Below are 20,265 nucleotides of genomic sequence, written 5' to 3' on the forward strand. Positions count from 1 at the left end.
CAGCAGGAAAAACCTTTGGCTGCAGACAGAATGTGTTGTGTTGCATGCTGGGCACCTCATAGGGACAGTACTGACACTAGAGTTATGTGCATTAGGCACCAGCAATGTTATTTATGCCTATTAATAAAGAGTCTTTCAGATAATGACCGACAAATGTGCCTTAGTTTAACACACAGAACAGAAAGATTACATACTAATGGCAACAGCCAGGAAAGAAACATGATAGGCAGGGACAGAGAAGGGTAAACAAGAGAGACAGAATTTGAAAATGGCAAAGATGCAAGCAAATATTTGTGCAGGCTAGCTAATGTCAACCTTCCACCACAGTGCCTGGGGGATGTGGCACTCAAAAAGGACCCTAAGCTCCATCCTGTCTGTCTCTCAAGGGAAACAGGCTTATCCAGCTAGAAAATGTCCCAGCACTTTGGGGAAGAGGAGATATTTCTCAGACATATGGTTAAGAGTGGAATTCTCAAAGAGATACTTGAGACACTTTGTAAAGCACAAAAACTTAGAAGCATGGCTGCTAGGGTGCAGGGTCAGACAAAACCCCTGTGGTGAATTTTGAGGGAGCAGAAATGCTGACATACCTTCCCTGCAGTGTTTGTATTTTGTTAGATGTAGAACTAAAATCCAGCTAAACGGAAATATTCCACTCAGGGAAATAAAGTTTAAATAAGCTCAGGCCTCAAATGCCTGTGCTTAAAGCTCAGGTAAATTTGAAGGCAAAAACAGAGCAAGTGTTATTGGAAGACAAGATGCAAATTAGGGAGTCTAATCTCTGTGCAGTGATCAGCACACTCACTTTATCAGGTTTCCATCTGTCATGTGAGCTGCAAGTTTACAGGCAATGTACTGTCTGTCCCGAAATCTACATCTCTGATAAGGCATTCGCTTTTCTGTGGTGGAGAGTCTCCTCCACGGAGATAACCAGTCTTTTATTTGGGGAAAAAGGTAAGGGAATTAATTCACAAACATACTGGAAAACTGACAGCTTTTCTGTCTGTTTTCACTTTTAAAAGAACGTCACAATTTCAAGGTTTTCTCCTAGAGTGGGAATAAAATTTCCGAGCTCAGAAAAAATGTTTAGAATAAACAGAGGGCTTTTTTCAGGTGATGGTAAAGCATATTGTCAATAGAACTAAATGGAATTTAAAAGACCATCAGATTAATAAACTTTCCTGAATAGTTTTCCTGTAAGTTATTTTTCTAGTAGATCACAAAACTCCCTGTTAAAGAGTCAACAATATTATTAAATAAAAAAAAAAAAATTAAAGCACAGGTAATAGGGTGCTGGACAGAATTCTTTGTGGTGAATGTTGAGGCAGCACAAATTTTGACATTTCTGAGTACTGAGCACTATTCACACAGGGAATTTCAAAGGATTTCCTCATTTTATGTGAGATCTAATTTCAGCCCAAAAACTGTTCTATGCTTGCAATAAAGCACCAGAAGTAGCAAATCTGAAACCAGTCTGTGCATAAGACATCCCATAGACAGGGGAAAGGCAGAAATGTTTTAAATGAAATCTATCTAACCCCTAAAGTCAACTGTGCATGGAATCCATGATAGCTTTGTGACTGTCAGGTGAGACTGGCCATAGCCAACTGGGGTATTAGTGTAATATAGAAAAGCCAAATTTATCTGTAAAATTTACAGGCCTTTTCATGTATGCATGCATGCTTTTGCAAAAAGAAATAAACACTGCTGAAACACAGACCCTCTGTGAGCAGCCCCCTGATAACAAATCTGAACCACCTCTAAATAAATCTATTGCTGCTCTTCACCCACTTATTAAACAGCTTTAAAATAAAAAAGTAGGAAACCAGAGTGCCAAAAACTTGCATAAAACTGATTAAAACTCCTAAGCCCTATGTGAAACAGGTGTTAAATCTAGATGCAGTGTGCATTATGTTACCACCTGGGCTCATCTGATTCTGGCCAAAACAATATCCTCTGCAGGTGTGCAGGAGAAGCAGGAAGGTAACAGTGCTTTAGAGAAAGGGGAGAAGGAGGCAGCTCTGGCTGAGGCTTTCACATCAAGTGTGCAGTCAAGGAACACTGAGCTGCACACCAGAGGATGACCAGGTCTGTATGCAGAAACCTCTGTGTGCAGAACCACGTGCAGGTGAGGACACCAAGACATACCTTTTGCCATATAGATTTCTCTGAGTATTTCTGCTGATCCAGCTGGAAATGGCAGCACATGCCAGTAGCAATATTTCCTGGGATTAATAAAAGAAGGATCAATTAGACAAACATAGTCTTTCGTATTTATCATAATCACCATATTTATGAGCTGATTCTGACATTTCTTTTTCTTTCCACTTTTCTCCATTCTGCTGCGAAGTAGGCGAAGAATGCTGATGAGATATGAATGACAGTAATTCAACCCTTGCTGCACCCAGTGCATAAAGTTCAAACCCAAATTAGAGGGTTTTGGATAGAGAAGTAATAAATTTCACTGGTGATCCTGGTTTCTCAGCTTCTGTGGAGCACTAGGTCCACCAGGAAAGTGCTGGTTGCTCCACGAATACCTGGTGTTTCTTCCTCATCAGTTCAAAATTCATTAAAACAGTGAGTGAGACTCTGGGAGACTTTTCTTAGACCTGCTGCATTATTTCCTGTATAGGAAACATAATTTACATCCTCTCATTCAGCTGACAGAGGTTCTCAGCAACCCTTCTCCACATTGACCTGCATCACTTCCCCACAGCTATTTGGAAGGTAGAGCATCCAAGCCAGGGGAAGAGATACACTTGAGCATTTGCAAGACTTTGTTATTCAAAACACAGTTTGAAAATGGCTGTAGGAATTTAATTAGAAACTTCCATTAGGAGATTAGATGACTAGAACAAAGAAAACCAGTGAAAAGGCTTCTTATTAAAACCAGTAGCACTGCAGAATATTGATAATATAACAAAGGAATGAGTGGATATGCATAGCAAATTATTAAAGGTTACAGATAAATGTCCAAAAGTTGCTTAGTTTCTGGTTGTCCCAGTATATACAGAAGCCACTGAGAGGAGATGACACGTGGTTCCTGCCCCTGCTGAATTCAGTGGCTGAGGTGGCCAGAGGTATAAGAGCACAAAGCTCAGCAGTGCTGTGCAATTATTTGTTTGCATCTTTCCAGCTCTGGTGCAGAAGTGAAGCATGAACAAACACACACGAGTCCACAGGTTGCAGCACGAATTCTAGCCACAGAGATTAGTAAAGGTAAACTCCTCTGATAAAGAATCCTGCCAGGAAGAAGGTGAGTCTGTGCCTGGAAAAGGACTGGAGCAAGAAGAGATTCACAGTGCTGGACAGTGCAGAATCCCTAAATACCCTCAATGGGCAATGTCAGCTCAGGTGAACCTAAACCCTAGAAATTCCCACCCAGAAAATTGTCTGAGCAGATTCCCTGGGCAGGGAATAAGAAAAAAAAAATCAATAAAATATTTAAAATCAAACCTGAGCATAATTTGAATCAGTTCACCTTTCTGGAATGCAGATGAGTTGCTGCTTTTTGTGATCAGTATTTAGAATCTACTTGTAACAGTCCTACTGTTTCCATCCAAGAGTGGTTTGTATTGTCACTAACTATCCAGCCCCTAGTTCCCGTGGTTCTGTCCTCTACAACAATCTCATCTGTGCTTAGTTTTATAATTTCTACAACTAGGAACTCAGACTTATTTCATTCATTCTTTCTGATTCAGTCTGCCCCAATTTAAAATCTACACTTGAAATTTTCCCGACACTGCCAAGAGCAGTCAATGGGTTTGCAGTATGTGGGAAGAAACAATTGAGGCACAAAGCATTTCCTTTTCACATCAGAAATTTCCCCAGTCATCAAGGGTGAGATTGTTGGTTATGTCTGCACAACCTTGCAATCCTGAGCTTGCCCAGGGCTACTCAGCCAGCTGAGCACCGTGCTGATGTAGGTGCTTTGCTGTCAGTATCTGAGTCAGGTCATGCAGAGTTTGATCAGATATCTTTGTGTGATACTTCAGAAAACATTGAATGATGAATTGTAATTTTGTAAAATGCTTTCTTACCAATTTTATAGAGTCCATTTGTATGAACACAGGTAAATACACCCTCTATTATTGCTTGAGAAAGAACTCTTAAATGATCAAGACAAAACCAGTGCATGAGTATCATTCAGCCTTGCCACAACCAAAGATCCTCCCATGTTTTCCACACTCCAGTGGATCCAGTAGGCCAACACCAACTGCCTTGTGCCTCGCTGCACTGCTGTGAAAAATCCTTCTTAATGAGACAATGTGCCTTCCTGCCACCCTGCTGAGGTGGAAGTCAAAGCAGGACAGGTAGCAGCTGCCAATGGCAACATTTGTACAACTTTTGCCTACAAAAAGTAGAGTAAACCAATAAATTAGCACACAAAGGTTTACAAGAGACAAGTTTCTTCTTTGTTAATACAGCATGTTAATGGTTGCCAGTTACTAAAAGGTTAATAAATTTGAATATTTCCAAGAAAAAGTAAGGGTATTACAAGATGAACAGATAGCTAGATGGATGACTGTAAAATACTAGAAAATTGCTGATTGCTTTGCTAAAGGGCAGAGGCAAATTACAATCATTGTCTTTTGTTCTTGTGAACCCAAGGCATTCTTTTTTTTTCTTTTTTTTTTTTTTTGGTAGTGAAGTTATTTTAAAATGAACCATACAAGAAACTATGATGTCCTAGGAAAAACTGAATATAACCCAGGATATTTAAATGGGTCATGAAGCCAACCTGAAGCAGTACTGAAACACCCCAATATGCTTGCACATTTCAGAGGCTTCACACAGTTTGGAAAAGGCAAGAAAACATTCAATGTCTTTGTAACAGTACTACAGTATCTTAAGGTCAATGTTATGGTAACATAAGCTTCCTCCCTTTGAATACAGAGAGGAAATTGTACAGCTACCACAAGACAAAGTCTCATCTAGTTCAGTAGTACAAAAATTAAAAAATCATTTATTTTACACCTCTTGCTGATGAAACTAGATGCAGTTACCTGCTTAGAAAAGCAAAGACTAAGGAGGAGAAGCATGTAATGTTGGCAGAACAGCTCCAAAAGAGACCTTGCTTGGTATGTATAATTTTTCCATAATAATTATTACCATACCACCGAAACAAACCACCCCCCTCAAATTCCAACATCGCTAGTCCTTCACTTTTTCAAAAGCCTTTGATGGTTCCTGAAAAATTCTTGGTTATACTGTGACTATTCCTTTCAGAAACTAGGAAGAAGAAAAGAACTTTCTGTCTGAAGAAAAATGAATCCATCTCCAGTCTGTGGGGCTGTTACATGGAAAGAGGACAGCTGTCTTAGCTGGATTCCCACAGGAGCTGGTAGCTTCTGATCCAGCACCAATCTGGACTAGAATGCCTTTTTGTTTTAGTACATCCCTATTTTGCCATGAAGAACTGAATGGCTGATGACAATGATTTCATGCAAGAGAATAATAATTCCTGGGAGCACCACCCCATTCTGGGTATGGCTGAGAGCTCCCTTGACTTGAAGCCCAGCAAAGGAGGGTTCACTTTGGTGGCCCTAAAGCTCTGCTCTGGCAGCAGCCTGGTGACAGCACTGGAGAGAGCCAGGGCAGCAGCTCAGGATGCCAGTCAAGCTGAGGAGGAACCTGGCAGTCTGTTCCAGACTTCTTTAGGCAACAGTTCCTTCAAATTTCACTTAAAATAACTCTACTATTCCACCCACCACACAATATCTGCTTTAAACTTATGTTTATAAGGTAATATTTAAATTATGAAGCACTGGCCTTTCACCTTTAGGTTCCTGACTGGATTCAAACCCTCTTCCTATGGGAAATGAGTTTGGTGGCCTAAGCAGAGTCTCGAGTAGACAAAAGTCCTTATCTCTAAACTCCAAACATAATTCAGCAAAACATGTCATGATTGGAATTCCCTGCTCAGGAAAAGACAAGGAATGAGCTTGTGTCAAAAGTAAATTACCTAAGTAATCAAATCAATACTGAATTCAAAGTGGAAATATCAAAATTATCAGGTGGTGCTGTGGAGGCTACAAAATTGCTGTTTAGCACAATGTTTTCCAGCTATATTCAAAATGAGAAATGTCATTTAGAGCAGATAAACTACAAAAAATGAGGTCAAAGCTGCAAAGAAGCATTAGCTGAGAACCCTAATAAATTAAAAAAATTTCCTTGAATAGCCCCTTATCTCCCCTGGAAGAATGCATACAGTCTGGAACTGTGTATCTTCCCTCCTCACGAGTATGAGGCAAAGAACCATGATCAGCATCTCAGATACATTCAAAGATGGCTGAGTGTGGGGCAGAAATACCATTTGGAGGTGAGTCCTTACACAAATTTGATGAGTTTAAAATTGGACATTGCATGTTGTGACAAAATATCTACAGATGAGCTATCGTAACTTCCAGTTAAAAGAAATTCAAGAAAATACATGTAAGTACAGTTGCCTTCTCAGGTTGGAGGGGATAAAAAGATGTAACAGGCTATGAACCTTTATACCTGGTGATGAGAAAAGTAAAACAAAGTAGCTCTTAGCCATGTTGTGATCCTTAAAGCACCTCATGGTCAAGTTCACATGGCATCAGATATCCACTTCATCCCCGGATGTTTGCTTTCTAGTCTCAACACTTAACTCACCACAAAATGGATGACAGTTCCATTACAGAATGGCATCACTTGTCGAACTTTGAATTACTGATCATAAAAATATCAGTTATTCTTTGAAGGATTGTTTGAGCAGTCTTTTTTTTTTTTTTTCTTTTTTTAATCAGCATTACTGTTTAGTGCAACGTACACAAGGGGTTGAGTGGGGGAGTGATGGTGGAAAGAAATCAAACCTGGCTGAAGAGCTAAGAGTTTGCAATACCCTACCCATACAAACAAGCTTCTATCGCAGTTATAGACAGCAGAAATAAAAGGGAGCTTTTTGGCTCACAGCTATAAAAAAAAAAAATTATCATAGTGATGAAGTTCCTCAGCCATCAACAGAGCTGTGATAACGCTGTTTGATGATGATTTTCCCATGAATGTTAAACAGCCGCCACTGCGGAGGAAAAGGAGCTTATCTGCACCTAATACTGATCTCTAATTCCTGCCCTTCTTGAACCATCCATTTTCTAACAGCATTAACTGGCAAATTTACATCCCATCTTAATGCTGCTAAAGAGGACAGGAGATGAAGAGTAAATGACAGCAGTGTAATGAGGATGGCTTTTTTCTCCTTTCTCTTTAATGGCTGAAGATTTACACAATTGTCTGTAAGCTTATATAGAGAGCTTACCTGAACCTTTTGCCAGCATGGATTCAACTTACAGGAGCTTTTGTTAACTAAATACACATAAATATTTTTAAGGAGGTTTAATATTGTGACTTCAAAGAAAGCTAAAAGGCAGGATGAGAAAAAAATATTTTTTTAGCATTTTGATTATGGATAAAAATTGCTAATATATCTTTCTTAAGCAGATGCAGTTGTATTTACCAAATAGAAAAATCAGATCCTAATAAAAATTCTTTTTCTGCTAAAAAATGCTTGTCTTTTTTCTGTCATGTGGAAGAAGAAATTTTTTTTCCAGTTACAGAATTTTAGGGAAGAATTATCTCCAAAACTCAGAAATCAATGGTTATCCAAATACATTATGTAGAGCTGTGTTTCACATGTCACCCACAATATGGATTGCTTTCTGATCATGTCGCTGCCATCGGAATAGGAGGCACTACCCTGCATGGCAGAGAGGAGAGCAAGGAGGGAATGTTCTAATATAGGAAACCACAGCAGCAACACTGGGCCAGATTCAGTCAAAGTGTTTCTACAGATCCAGATGATAATTTCAGTGCAAATTAGAACCAGTTCAAGATGTGTTGTTGATATTCAAAAGGCTCTTGGTCTGACTCTGATACAAAAGACTAAATTTAATTAGAAATAAATTTTTTTAAGATAGCTTTTTTTTTTCCCTACTCTTAATTTACTTCATGTATAGGATTTCTCCAGGGTGTATAAGGGAGACTGGAGCTGAAAGGGAAAACAGAAAATATTGTTTAGAAAATACTAGGGTGGAGGCTACTAGGGTGGATTATTCTCATGAATCACAGTTCATGAGAATAATCCAGGACAGCAAAGGTGTCTGAAAGAAATGCAAGACAGGGACATCACTGTTTTTCGAACACTTTTGTTATAATTTGTTAAATGTAATCCTTTGAAATTTCAATGTTTGTTTAATACACATTGCCACAATTCCCATGTCAGGCATGCCTCAAGCATTTAATACAAGATAAATATGCATCTATGCATATATATATATACACACATACACATATGCAAGTTTAATATTGTATCAAGTGACAAAAAAGCACCTAGCGTAATAAAATATTCAAAATTAATTTTTTTTTCTTCTGTCAGAAATATTGGAAACCTGCAAATGTACCTTGAGAAGAGCTCCTCAGCAGGGTCCTGTGGGCTGCCATACACCTGTCATTGCCCAGCTGATGGAAATTCAGGAGCCCTGAACCATTGCTGTGCTGGAAATGGGAGCAGACAGCAGCCCCAGGCCAGGTGCTGTTGCTGCACTGGCTGTGGTGACACATATTCCTGGAAGAACATGCATCTCAGGATGCAAACTTCCTTCACTCTTAGCATAATATTTGTCAGCTATGTTTATAAAGGATTCTCATCTAAGACCCCAGGGCCTGGATCTTCTAGGAAGCATAGGTTTCCAAACTGCTTTACTACATTTGATTACTTTGGCATTTATTTTGAGGACATTGGAACCTGCTGTAGGTAGAATACAGACATCCAACACAAAATACAAAGGATTGATTACTGAAAGACATACTTTGTCATTAGCTATAACTAAAAATTTAGGTATCTGCCTTCTCTTCCTCCATGTCAATGTCTTGGTCCCAAGAGGCTGATAATATAAATTCAGTTAATTTGCAAACTGTTTCTACTGTCAAAAAAAATGTAAGCAAGTGAAATAAAAGTCATATGTACACAGAATAAATAGGAGGTTCATCTGAGGGCTTCTGTTTATTGATCAGTTCAGACACTTTTTTCAAATAATTAAGTTTTATGTAGTATGTTGCCATTGCCCAACACTTCTTAGGTTCCAGAATCACTAAGGAAGTTGTCATAGAAGACATAGAAGAAGACATAGAAGTCTTCACAGAAGAAACAGAGAAGCCTGCATTTTGTGATGTATAGATCAAACCCATTTCAGAGGCTGGGAAGGTCTGTATAATCCTGTTTTGGTTTTGATTTTCCTTTGAGCATCATCCAAGCCTTCACTACAGCTGGCTTTTTGGCAATCAGAATTGTTCTGTCACAAACTTGTTTGCCTTTTCCAAATAGGTCCCAAACTAAACCAGTTTCTCCACCTTTCAGATATGCAATAACCACATGCTTACTAATGGAACTGTCTGCATGACATATTAGTACTCTCCAGTTTCACTTTCCTGGCAGCCCAACCTCTTCATTGCATAAAATTTCCTGAAGGAACAAGGACACAAAGGAAGAGCCCTAAACTCAAAAGAAAATGAGAATCTAAAAAACCAGCAGAATATAGATATAGAGGACACTGGAAAAGATTCTAGGAGAAACAACTGCCATTCATGTTTCACTCTCTCTGCAAGGCTGTAATCATGACAGTATCTCACTACAACTGGGTAAGAATTTTTTACAGAATGCTGTTTCCAGGAAAAATAATGCTCTTGTCATAAGAACCAAAACATTATGATTTTCCTATAAAAACAGAATATATCTATCAGGCAGAAACTCCCTGTGAAATAATGGGAGGAGGTTTGGGGTTTGCTTTTGTTTTAAAATGAAACTGAAACTGATTAATTTAAAACATCTGAATTACACTTCCCGTTAATCACTGCAATGTATTATGAAGAAAAACTCAGTTCAGTGTTAAACTACACCATAGAAAACATCTGTTAGGCCTAACAAACTAAAATGAAACACTGTAACATTTTTAGATTATTTATATTATGTTTATATTGAACTGAAAAATCCGTGTGGTATAATGAACCAAGAAACATCAGAACTTCAGCATAGCAGATATTTCTGTTTTCAGCCAATTCCTCCACCTACACACACAAAAACTTAGATCCACAAATCAAATTGGTTTACAGGTGGCAGGATGGCAGGAAGGTGCAAAGCGAGGTCAGCATGACAGTGTTCCCAACGACCCTGCAATGACCATCCAATTTTCATTTTGCTGCCCATCATAAATAAATAGCACACTATGAAAGAATGGAAATCAGTGAAGTAACAGTACATATCCACCTGCATTACACATTTGAAATGAGATTAAAAGAAGAAATATTGTCACAAAATTTCACTATTTCCTCATGTTTCAGCAAGTACCATCAGAATCACTGTTGGAAATGCAGAATGCCAAAACTCTACCTTACTATAAACTGCAGATCTTTTTCTGTGCATACAACAAACATTTTAGCATAACAGGACATAGCAAAAACACACCTTCAAGTGCACTTCAAAACATACTTTCTCCTGGGCTGCATACCTGGGAAAATCAGGAACAAGGAAATAATGAAGGAAAAAAATACAGGGGGTTTAGAGAAAGAGCAGACACAGCCTCACAACAACTAAACAAACAAAGAAAAAGCATTAAGGGTCATCCAAATTGCTTGAATACATCATGAAGCCCCATATTATGTTAACGCTAAGCCTTACAGTGAGAGATGGAAAATATGATGTAGCATAACTGCATTTCATCAAGGTGAATCCCTCTCTGATGATTATCAAGTGAAGATAGATTTCTTGCTCCACTCTCTCTATCCTTGTACATGAAGAAAGATACTGAGATAACATCTAAACCATAATAAAGAAAAGAGATTATGTTAACTGTTGCTTAAGAAGTTTCTTTGTACCAGAGAAACAAACAAATTGAAGGCTTTAAAAATCAAAGGGCAATGTAATGTTGCAGTTCCACAAACACAAAAGGACTAATAAAGAGCTGCCTCCTCTTGTTGCAGGTAGATCACAGAACCCTCACTGTTTCTAGCATATCAGCAGTGGCTTCCTACTACCTCCACCATACACCTGCCCTGGGCTGACTGGCTTTATCTTCAAAACTGCATTATAGGCTGTCTAGTTCAGCTTTATTATAGCACCTGACCAAAGAAAAACACACTGTGGTTATTTTTCTGGAAGAAAACCTCCAACATACCTACATAAGCAAGGTATGTTTTTCATTTGTGACGTGGCTGTTTGTGCCTACATATCTGGAATAGCAAGCCAGAGATCCCTCATGAACTACACTGGTACTACACTGTATAAGAGAAATGGATTTTATCTGGCAGGAAAAAAAAAAAAAAACCTAAACACAGAACGAACAGTCTGCATCACAAACCCCTAAATCAAGACCCAGAACAATAAAAATCCCAATATGCTTGACTGAACTGAAAGTCACTTCTCACATAAAGGCTGCCCTGGAGAATGTCTGAAGGTATAACATCTTCAGAACAATGAACAGCTGGGTTCTGCTGCACTAAGAAATGTTTCTGACTACAATGAAGCCAAGAAGGGATTTACAGGTGAAAGAGAACAGTGACTGGCCTATAGTCCCACAAGACACTGCAAGGACATTGCAAGCTTTCCCTGCACTAAGTGTGTGGTTCACCTCAGGTGATCACCCTGATCTTTGTCTCCCTTTCCCTCCCACACTCTGGCTCAGAGATGAGGGTGTGGACATCCAGAAAGCTCAGTGCCATCAGCTTTACTGTTGGTCATTTGATACTGCCTTAGAACGCTCTAGAAATCTTCCAGAGCCTCATGTGGCTACATGTACATCTAGTCTGTTATTTTGCCTTATTTTGCAAACCAATATATTAATTTCAGTTAATGTGACTAGGAAATAGCAGAAAAGAGAAGAAAGAGGGAGTCATGCCAAAGTGACTTTATACCTAACCACTCAATACTGGGCATCCAGACTTGGTCAAATAGATGGAAGCTGTAAGCAGGAAGCACAACAAAAGATGGGAGCAAATATTATCAGTTTCAGTTAATTTTTTACACACAAAACCCTGTGTTTTGCTTGTACCCACAGACCTACATTAATTTTTATGAATGTGTCAAATTACTATGCTTAGAATGCAGTATTGTGAATTCAGCCTCTGCAATATATCACAATGGCATTTTTAGTGGTCCAGTTTGAAAATGTGACCCTTAGAGACACGATGAATAAAATTAGTCAACTCTGTAACTTTAAAATAGCTCTTTTCTAATTAAAGTGTGATGAAGCTTTCAGCCTATCTAGCTAGGGATGCAGAGTGCACGAGCAAACCAATTAGAGATAGTGGCAAAAACAAAATGGTGTCACAAAAAGATTTACCACATCAGTCCCTCCAGTAGCTGTACCATTTCTGCTGATAAAGGTGAAACAACAGCTACTGCTGCAGCTAAGACTGAAGCTAATGTTAAGCTGACAAATCAACTTTTAGAGTCTTGGGAGATTCAGGAGAGCTATCAAGAGGCACAAAGGCTACTAATGCTTATGTCATACTTCTCAACTCTCACATTTTACCCAGGAGACGCCAGATTTTTTTGGCTTAAAAATTTTTTGATTTTTGTATTCTCTTGGGCAAAAAATCAAAGAGGCCCATTAATTCAATGAGAATTTCACATATCTCGCTGCTTGATTTTTTTTTTTTCCACAAGACTCACACTGTTTGAGGTTGAGAAGTATGCTCTACTTTGATAATGGCACCCTGAAGGATAGCACTGGTAGAAGGATGAACACACAACAAAATCCCAGCTGCTGCCATTCAAGGCAAACATTCAGGACGCGTCGATGCTTGGATTCAGGTGGAGAGGCCACCACATGTCATTGCACTGCCATTGAGGGGAGCCTACACAATCAGACCCAAATTCAGCCAGTATTTAAAGCACACAGCACAGGGAAGAGAAGAGCTTGGCCTGACTCCTGTGAGCAAGCACACAGCTAGTAATAATCTGTCAGACATTTGCACGCCTTGTGGTAATCTGGTTCACCACTTCTTAGAGGACGTGATTACATGCTTACTTGAACAAATCTCCCTGGCTGTCTAGTGGTGAGCATTAGTAGCAACGGGAGGAAACAAACAGATGTGATGCTACAAAAAGAAAAAGCAGTGATTTTTATGACAGATTTTCCTTATGTTGTTTTAATCTTTCATATATCAAAATACTGGGGAGTGAAAAATTTTTTGCAAAGATTGACGTTCTAGACAAAAGCTAGAAGCAAAGTGACTGTTAGAGGGTGGAACAAGGTCTTGTAAGTAAAGTACTTCTCAGGTTCAAATCAGGTTCTAAAAAGCCCAAGAACACTGCTCTTCTGTGGTCAAAAGTACATGTGTTTGAGCGCCTGAGGGCACAATTACTGGATCTTCTGCAAACTGTGTGTTACCAAAACCACCCAATGTCCTCTGTATTACACTCAATGCTATTCCACGTGGCAGAATTAGCACACGAGTATCAAGCAGTACTTGGCTCACATTTTCAAGATCTATAACCAGCTTCAAACAAATACATGCTCCTTTGCCTTCGTTCCAGATAATTTTGTAAAGAAACAGTAAGTGCCTAATATATAGAGTATTCAGAAATTAGGGTGCACTATAAATTGAAACACAGATGCAAATTTTCAGGACTCAGTAACCCAGTGTAGTTCCCCTCTAAAGTTCAGACATGAAACCTAATTCAAATTGTGCATGTGTAGCTCTTCAAAGCCATAGATTTATTTCGAGCTTAGCTGAAACATTATTATTATGAAGAAATAGTAATTAAAAGACTAAGTTAGCCAGATGAATTGGGAAAAAATGTAAGACAAAGTGTAATTTTAAGATGTAGGTAAATATGGAAGAATGATGTCTAGTTAATTACATGCAGGAGAATAGAAGTAATATGAGTTAGGAGCATGACAGTATTGAAGGTAATAACATCCAGTAATACATCAGATTATATGAGATAAGTGGAAGAAGAGTAGACTCTTTTCAATGCATTCAGAAAAGGCTACAAGTAAGTAACCACCACATAGATTCCCATCTATGGATGTGATATGGAAACTGCTTTAGAATATAGCACAGGGATGATGGCTGAAATTCTATATAATTCCTGCTCAGTTTTTCAGGGAAGGCAGAACAAAAACTGCCAGATGATTACCTGACTCATTGGATTAGCAATACTTGCAAAACATGGTTAAACATCTGCATTTTACATAAGATGATGTAATCATAGTGGAGGAGACGTTTGGAAACAGGACCGTATTATGGACCTGGTGCTGGAAACAGGAACTAGAGGGGAGAGTTACTAAACTCAGAAAAACTCAGAAAAAAGTGATAAATTCTCCAAATAAATATTTGACTTTCAGTCTGCAAAAAAGAGAGGAAAGACATCAGAAGAAATATTATTACGTGTCCAACAGAAATACATTTCTAATTGACTAAGGCCATTCTGCCTTTATAATGCTGATACCTGTGTTTCTGATTTCGTCCTACTAAAGACGTTTTCTAAAACTGTCATTTTAAGCAGCACGTGCAAAATACAATCTGTTTTTTCCTGGGGCCAGCTTTTTTTTCTGGGCTCTGAAAGCACAGCTCTGATACAAATCTACATCTCTGTGTGCCTGCTGCATTAGTGATCATATGCAATGGCCTGTCTGCTGTGCGAGATTATGGGGATACTGCAGGCAGGGGGCAAGGGATCAGCCAGGATGTGTACAAACTTCAAATTGCTGGCTACACCCCTGACTGAAGTCTACATAAATTATGTCCACCACGTTCCCATCATTTATTTCTTTTGTCATTCCTTCAAAGAACTCGGTCATATTCTGTCTGACAGGATTTATTCTTGGTAAAACCATTGCTGATCTTCTTTTAATAACCCTTTCTCCGATAAATACCCGGCGCTTTCATCCCTAATGATTGATTCTCGTATCTTAACTTTCAGCAATATATCTGAGGAGAGCTATTGAAAAGCAAGTTTCATCTGCCAAGGCAAGTTTAAAGATGAACTCAGGTGGCTCTATGCTTAAATGTCTGTGTATCTATTTATCATCTGTTAAGGTACAAACAGCTCATCATTACAACAACAACCACTGAAGATGAAAATGATATCCTTCACTCAGTCAATTCTAAAGCAGGAATCAAGTGCCTGGAAATAACAGTTTAACTTTTTTGAACATGAAAAGGAAAAGGCAACCCTTTATCACAGTCATTTTTCTGTCAGAAAACCATTTCCCACCCTCTCCCTCAATACACATCTACTACATTTGTACTAGAAAATGTGACTAGCTTGTTCTAAAACAGACTCCCAACTTTTATAGGCTCAAGGTCCAAAAAAGTTCAGGTTTAACATATTTGATTGGTAAGACTTAATGATATAATAGCAGGCAATAACTGAGGCTGTTGTATATTCCAGTATTCATATTGAGTTAGTTATGGACAGATTTATATCCTTCTTTTTTAAAACATAGAGAAACCCCCACGGTATCTGCCCTTGCTGAAACAAGTCTGAATGGCTGTGCCCATCTAGAACTTGATAATGCAATTCCATGTCAGCATTTTGTCACTCTCGCTATTGCACTGGTGAAGAAACTTCAGTTAGTCTGGAACTCAGCTGCTGAAATTTTGACTGACACCATGCATGAAAATCACATTACCCTGGTTGTAAAAAACCTTCTCTGGCTACCTGTAAAGTACAGGATTATGTGTAAAGTCCTAGTTATTAACTTACAAGTCCTTAAATTGACTTGGGTTTGAATACCTCAGAGACATTCTGGAACCATACATCCCCAGTCGTTTTCTTTGGTCTCAGTCAATTGGATTAGTTCTTTTTGGCTGAAGACATTGAGCTACAGGGCATTTTTAGTGTTTGCTCGCTCCTCATGGAATTCATTAACCATGGAGGTCAGACTGGCTGACTCTCTAACATGCTCTAAATCTGAACTTAAGGTACACATTTTCAGATTGCTTATTAGGTTGTATAAAAGGTATATGATTATCTCTATTAGATTGCAATAGTCTTTTCACATCTGTACATATCCTTGAGTGTCAGTATTTCAGAGCTAGAATTAGTCTTGTCTCAGGCTTATTTTTCCTCTGTGCACTGCAAGAAAAAACTACTTTGTTTTATTGAAACTTTTCCCAATAACTTTGTAAGGATCCGCAGAGAAAAAACCTGGCAGATGGAAATCCAATGCTTAGACAAGACATTCCTACCTTTAAAACACATTTGACAACATGATCTAGATCACTATTTCCAGGAAGCACAGCAGATGAAACTGAGAGTAACTGTCTTTTTAAGTTTTTTGAAGTATTTAGTGCAAATACTATGAGCATTTGCTTTTAAGATATTTATAACTTCTCCTTTTTCCCATGAGTATCCACCTGAAGAAGTTTCCTTGGTTTTAGCTGGTCTGCACCACAAGTAAATGAGCACTGAATTCAGACATTAGATTAAACTCTGACCTAAATAATTATTAAGACTAGAGCAGAGAATAATTTTACTGTACATTCTTATGAACTCCTGTGTAGTGCGGTGATATTTACATTCCACAGTGGTGCTGCAGGTGGACGTATTCTAAATTATGAAAGCATAACAAACTTAAAAGGTTGGCTAACAAGAGTCTAAGGGGATTTGATTTGACCCTTCCCTTGTGTCCCAGGGATAAGTCAACTGGCTACAGAGAGGATGATGCAATCAAAAGAGGGAGGCATGGATGCAGTTAATCCATGAACGTGCTCTCTATATTGGTATATCATATAAAGAACAATTCCCTATCAGCAGTGTATGAATAACTGTGTCTTGAGCTTGCATGCCAACAGTTATGGGTAGATGTCATCACTTTAAAAAATAAAAGCTGTTTCTACAGACATGCAAGACAGATTGGTGAATTTGCCTGGTTTAAATTAGGCTGAGTGGTTCATGATGGTGGAAGGAGAGGAAAGATATTTTAATAAAACCAGCCAAATCAAACCTTCCCTGCCCAATCGACTTTTCACAGAACAGGTTGACAGGGTATTAAAAGCTGTTCCATTGCATTCTGCATGTGAAAAGGGTGCCTAGCATCTAGATTTAATAGAGCCCTAAATAGCTATAGATAATTTATTCTAGTTATAGCTTTAAGTTCTGTTTTTCGGAGAATATGAGTCTTACAAAAACGGTTTCCATGCAAATCAAAACCAGCTGAAAGCTTGCCAAGGCCAAGATGTAATTTAAGATGGCATTTAAGCTGCTCTGTCTTTTCTGTCTCTAGAGATATCATCATAAAATAAAAGAATTCATCAGGTAATGTTTTCTTCATTATTCAACTGCACAATTCTGAAGTGAAAAAGTTAATTAGACATACAGTGCTGTCGACACATAGTTTATTAGGAGATTCTGATTAATTAGCTATGGTAAGAGGTTTTTATATAGTCATAATTAATTTATACTTCAAGAAAAAAGGCAAACAGACAGTACACAGATTGCAATATTTCTGTCCTCTGACAAATTTCTCAAAGTAATTCTGAAGTTCTGTTGAACCTACTGCATTGAACCTTCATTGTTACTTTATAAAGATGGAAACAGACATCTAACAGCACCACTAACACTGACTTCTCTGGGAGTCAGCTTAACATTCTCCCACCATGTTGAAAAATGCATTTTTTCTCTGCTGAACCAGGAGTGAAATCACTGTGAACTGCTCACCAAGACACACTTTGATTAGGAATACATTGAATCAGCAGTGCAAAATTTGGATGTAACACACAAGTTGTCTTCTGAATTTTCATATTTCCTTCTACCCAACTGACCTGATTTATAGTAGGACTCAGGCAAAAAGTTGATCATTCCATATTTCTTCAATTTTGCATATTGAGTATTATCTACAAGACTTAGACATATTCTCTAAATATATTGTCATGTTAGCTCCAGACTCGTGCTCACGCTCAAGTCCAAATTCCCCTGACAGACCTCACAAGTGATACATATTGATTTATGTTTTGGCCAACACTGGAATGAGTCAACTGGTGCAGCAGAAGGATGAGACAAATTCAAGCAAACTCAAGTGCATAGGAGAAATGCAAGTTGTTCAAACCATATGGGACAGAAAGAAAGAACCTTGACTCAGGCACAGATAACAAAGATGATGCCACAGAGTTTAACTCATGTATCTTCACTAAATTACTAGCAGGGAATAATTTAATCCAAATAAAAGAAAAACTCTCAGAGAAAATCTCACTGATCTTTGAGACAATCTTTAAACTGCATCACTGTATTCAGATTTATTAGCCATAGCACCTACATACTATGATATAAAGATTCATTTTTTTGTGAAACAAACACACTATAAATCCATGTTTGAATATGGGGTTAAAGGTAGAAGCACATGTGCAATCACCAGATACTGATCAGGGTTTGTAAATCACTTAATCTGAGAGACAGGTAAAGTCCTCTTGGGACCTTCATCAACAACTACTGGACACAGCAGGACTCCCTCCAATATAATTTGGCTCAATCCTTTGAAAATGCTCAGGTGGCACTTCAGCCATGGGTAGAATTAGAAAGACTGCCAAAATCACTGTTTCTTCTTTTGTTCCTGCAAAAACCTTAGTGATAAAAAGTAGTTCAGAAAAGCTGAATGTAAGATTCCAGGTAATGTCCATTCAATTTCTGGTTAAGCTTATTTGATGCAGTACATTACTCAGAATGATTTGGAGCTATAAAAAATGTTACAATAGTGAAGATTCCTGAATAAATAATTCTCAATTAAGTGTTAGCACCTAATTATATTAACTTATAGTAATTACTGATTCAATTATGAAATTGAAGATTAACCTGAAAATGCAGACTGGCTAATTTATTTTTATGATAGCTATACACTAATAGCACATGTAGTTGGGCTTCTCTGGGCACAAGAAAGGTAGGGTTAATTTTATCACTCTTTTAGGAAGCTAGATTGTCTTGCCACACTTGAAGAATATCTGACTAGAATACCTACTGGACTGTGTCTGACACAATGTTCCATTTATTATTCTATAGTCTCATGTACCTTGCATAGAAATAGGGGAAGTAATAGACCTTGCTGTTTATCATCTCTGTTTATGGTTTCATTTTTTTTCAGTCAAAATTTGCATGGGGTATTTCATGTAAGCCTGAGTTTTATAGTAAGTACAAGAATCAAACATACTTCTTGATACATTTGTGTTTGGATTTTGTTTAGTGAACAGGAAAGTTAGAGAATGGTTCATGGTTCAGGTTTGGTTAGAGAGGAGAATAGGTTCAACTGTCAGTCCAAATGACATCATTTTAGTATTTAGGGAAAGCTTTTGACTGTTAAGAACAGTGAGGCAGAGTAAGGTAAAGATGGCATAGTAAAGCTTTCTTTGGGTTGGGAAAGATAGACTAGATGAACCTAAAAAGTTCCTTCCAGACCTCATATGTTACGAAAGGGTGTAAAATAAGAATTCTGGTGTTTTGGCCTCTCATGTAATCTCCTGATTACATATTTTCTTTCTATATGTGTGTAACTGGGAAAGGTTTTGGCACAGATTTGAACTTTAAAGTCACGTGACTAAAAATATGCCTTGGAATTCCAAGCATGCCTTGGAATATCCATCAGGTAATTTCTCCCAATCCAAATTTTCAGTAATGATTTACTTATTGTGCTACTTACAATAAATATCATGATTCTCAGCCCCAAAGATAACAAGCTGCATTTGTGAGTGGTGCATGTCGCATATTTAAAAAGTAACAAAGCAGTAAAGATTACTTCACGTGTACAGATTATGTATTGTTTGTTAGTGTGTCACTTCCAGAACTCTTTCTTTTCCAAGGGAAAGTATAAAAAACATGTGATTAGCTATGACACTTTATATGTTAGCTTTTACCCAGATAAATGTCAGATTTAGGTAATCCTATAGGATCTATGCTTCAAATGCTTAGAAACATGACTCTGGAAGTTTAAGAAAATACATACATACATATTATTGAGATTAGTACACCAAATAGCACAGTCCTGCAATAATAATGTATGGGGCAGATTGAGTTTAACAACCATCTCCAAACATTTCCTATGTGAATTAGTGGAAACCAAGTATATGGGAAAGGGGAGTGGATTATACACTAAAGGCAACTAATAAATGTATCATTGCTCCCTAATCCATCTCTATCTTAGCATGTTTTTAAAAACTTCAATCTCAAGTATATTCCCAACTTTCAGGAAGATAAAATATAGTATATATGGCTTCCAAAAGGGACTGCTATGGATAATTCTTTTCATTCCA

The 20,265-nt window shown here is 38.0% G+C and overlaps 2 long non-coding RNA genes across 11 annotated transcripts in view; one reads left to right on the forward strand and one right to left on the reverse strand.

Moving 5' to 3' along the window:
- Positions 1 to 20,265, reverse strand: part of LOC146435110 (uncharacterized) — a 60,333-nt gene that overhangs the window by 28,684 nt on the left and 11,384 nt on the right. For 8 of the 10 annotated variants that reach the window (XR_014853138.1, XR_014853136.1, XR_014853137.1 and 5 more), the window contains one exon: positions 2,075 to 2,225. This is a non-coding gene — a long non-coding RNA (uncharacterized LOC146435110). The remainder of the gene's footprint in view (positions 1 to 2,074; positions 2,226 to 20,265) is intronic. The other 2 variants (XR_014853142.1, XR_014853134.1) reach the window with 1 other exon arrangement.
- LOC146435111 (uncharacterized) lies at positions 9,152 to 10,325 on the forward strand. Its single transcript, XR_014853063.1, has 3 exons — positions 9,152 to 9,226; positions 9,347 to 9,660; positions 10,132 to 10,325. It is a non-coding gene; the product is annotated as an uncharacterized LOC146435111 (long non-coding RNA).

This window comes from Lichenostomus cassidix, chromosome 6 (genome assembly GCF_008360975.1).
Source record: "Lichenostomus cassidix isolate B80296 chromosome 6, HeHo_3.0, whole genome shotgun sequence".
Lineage (NCBI taxonomy): Eukaryota > Metazoa > Chordata > Aves > Passeriformes > Meliphagidae > Lichenostomus > Lichenostomus cassidix.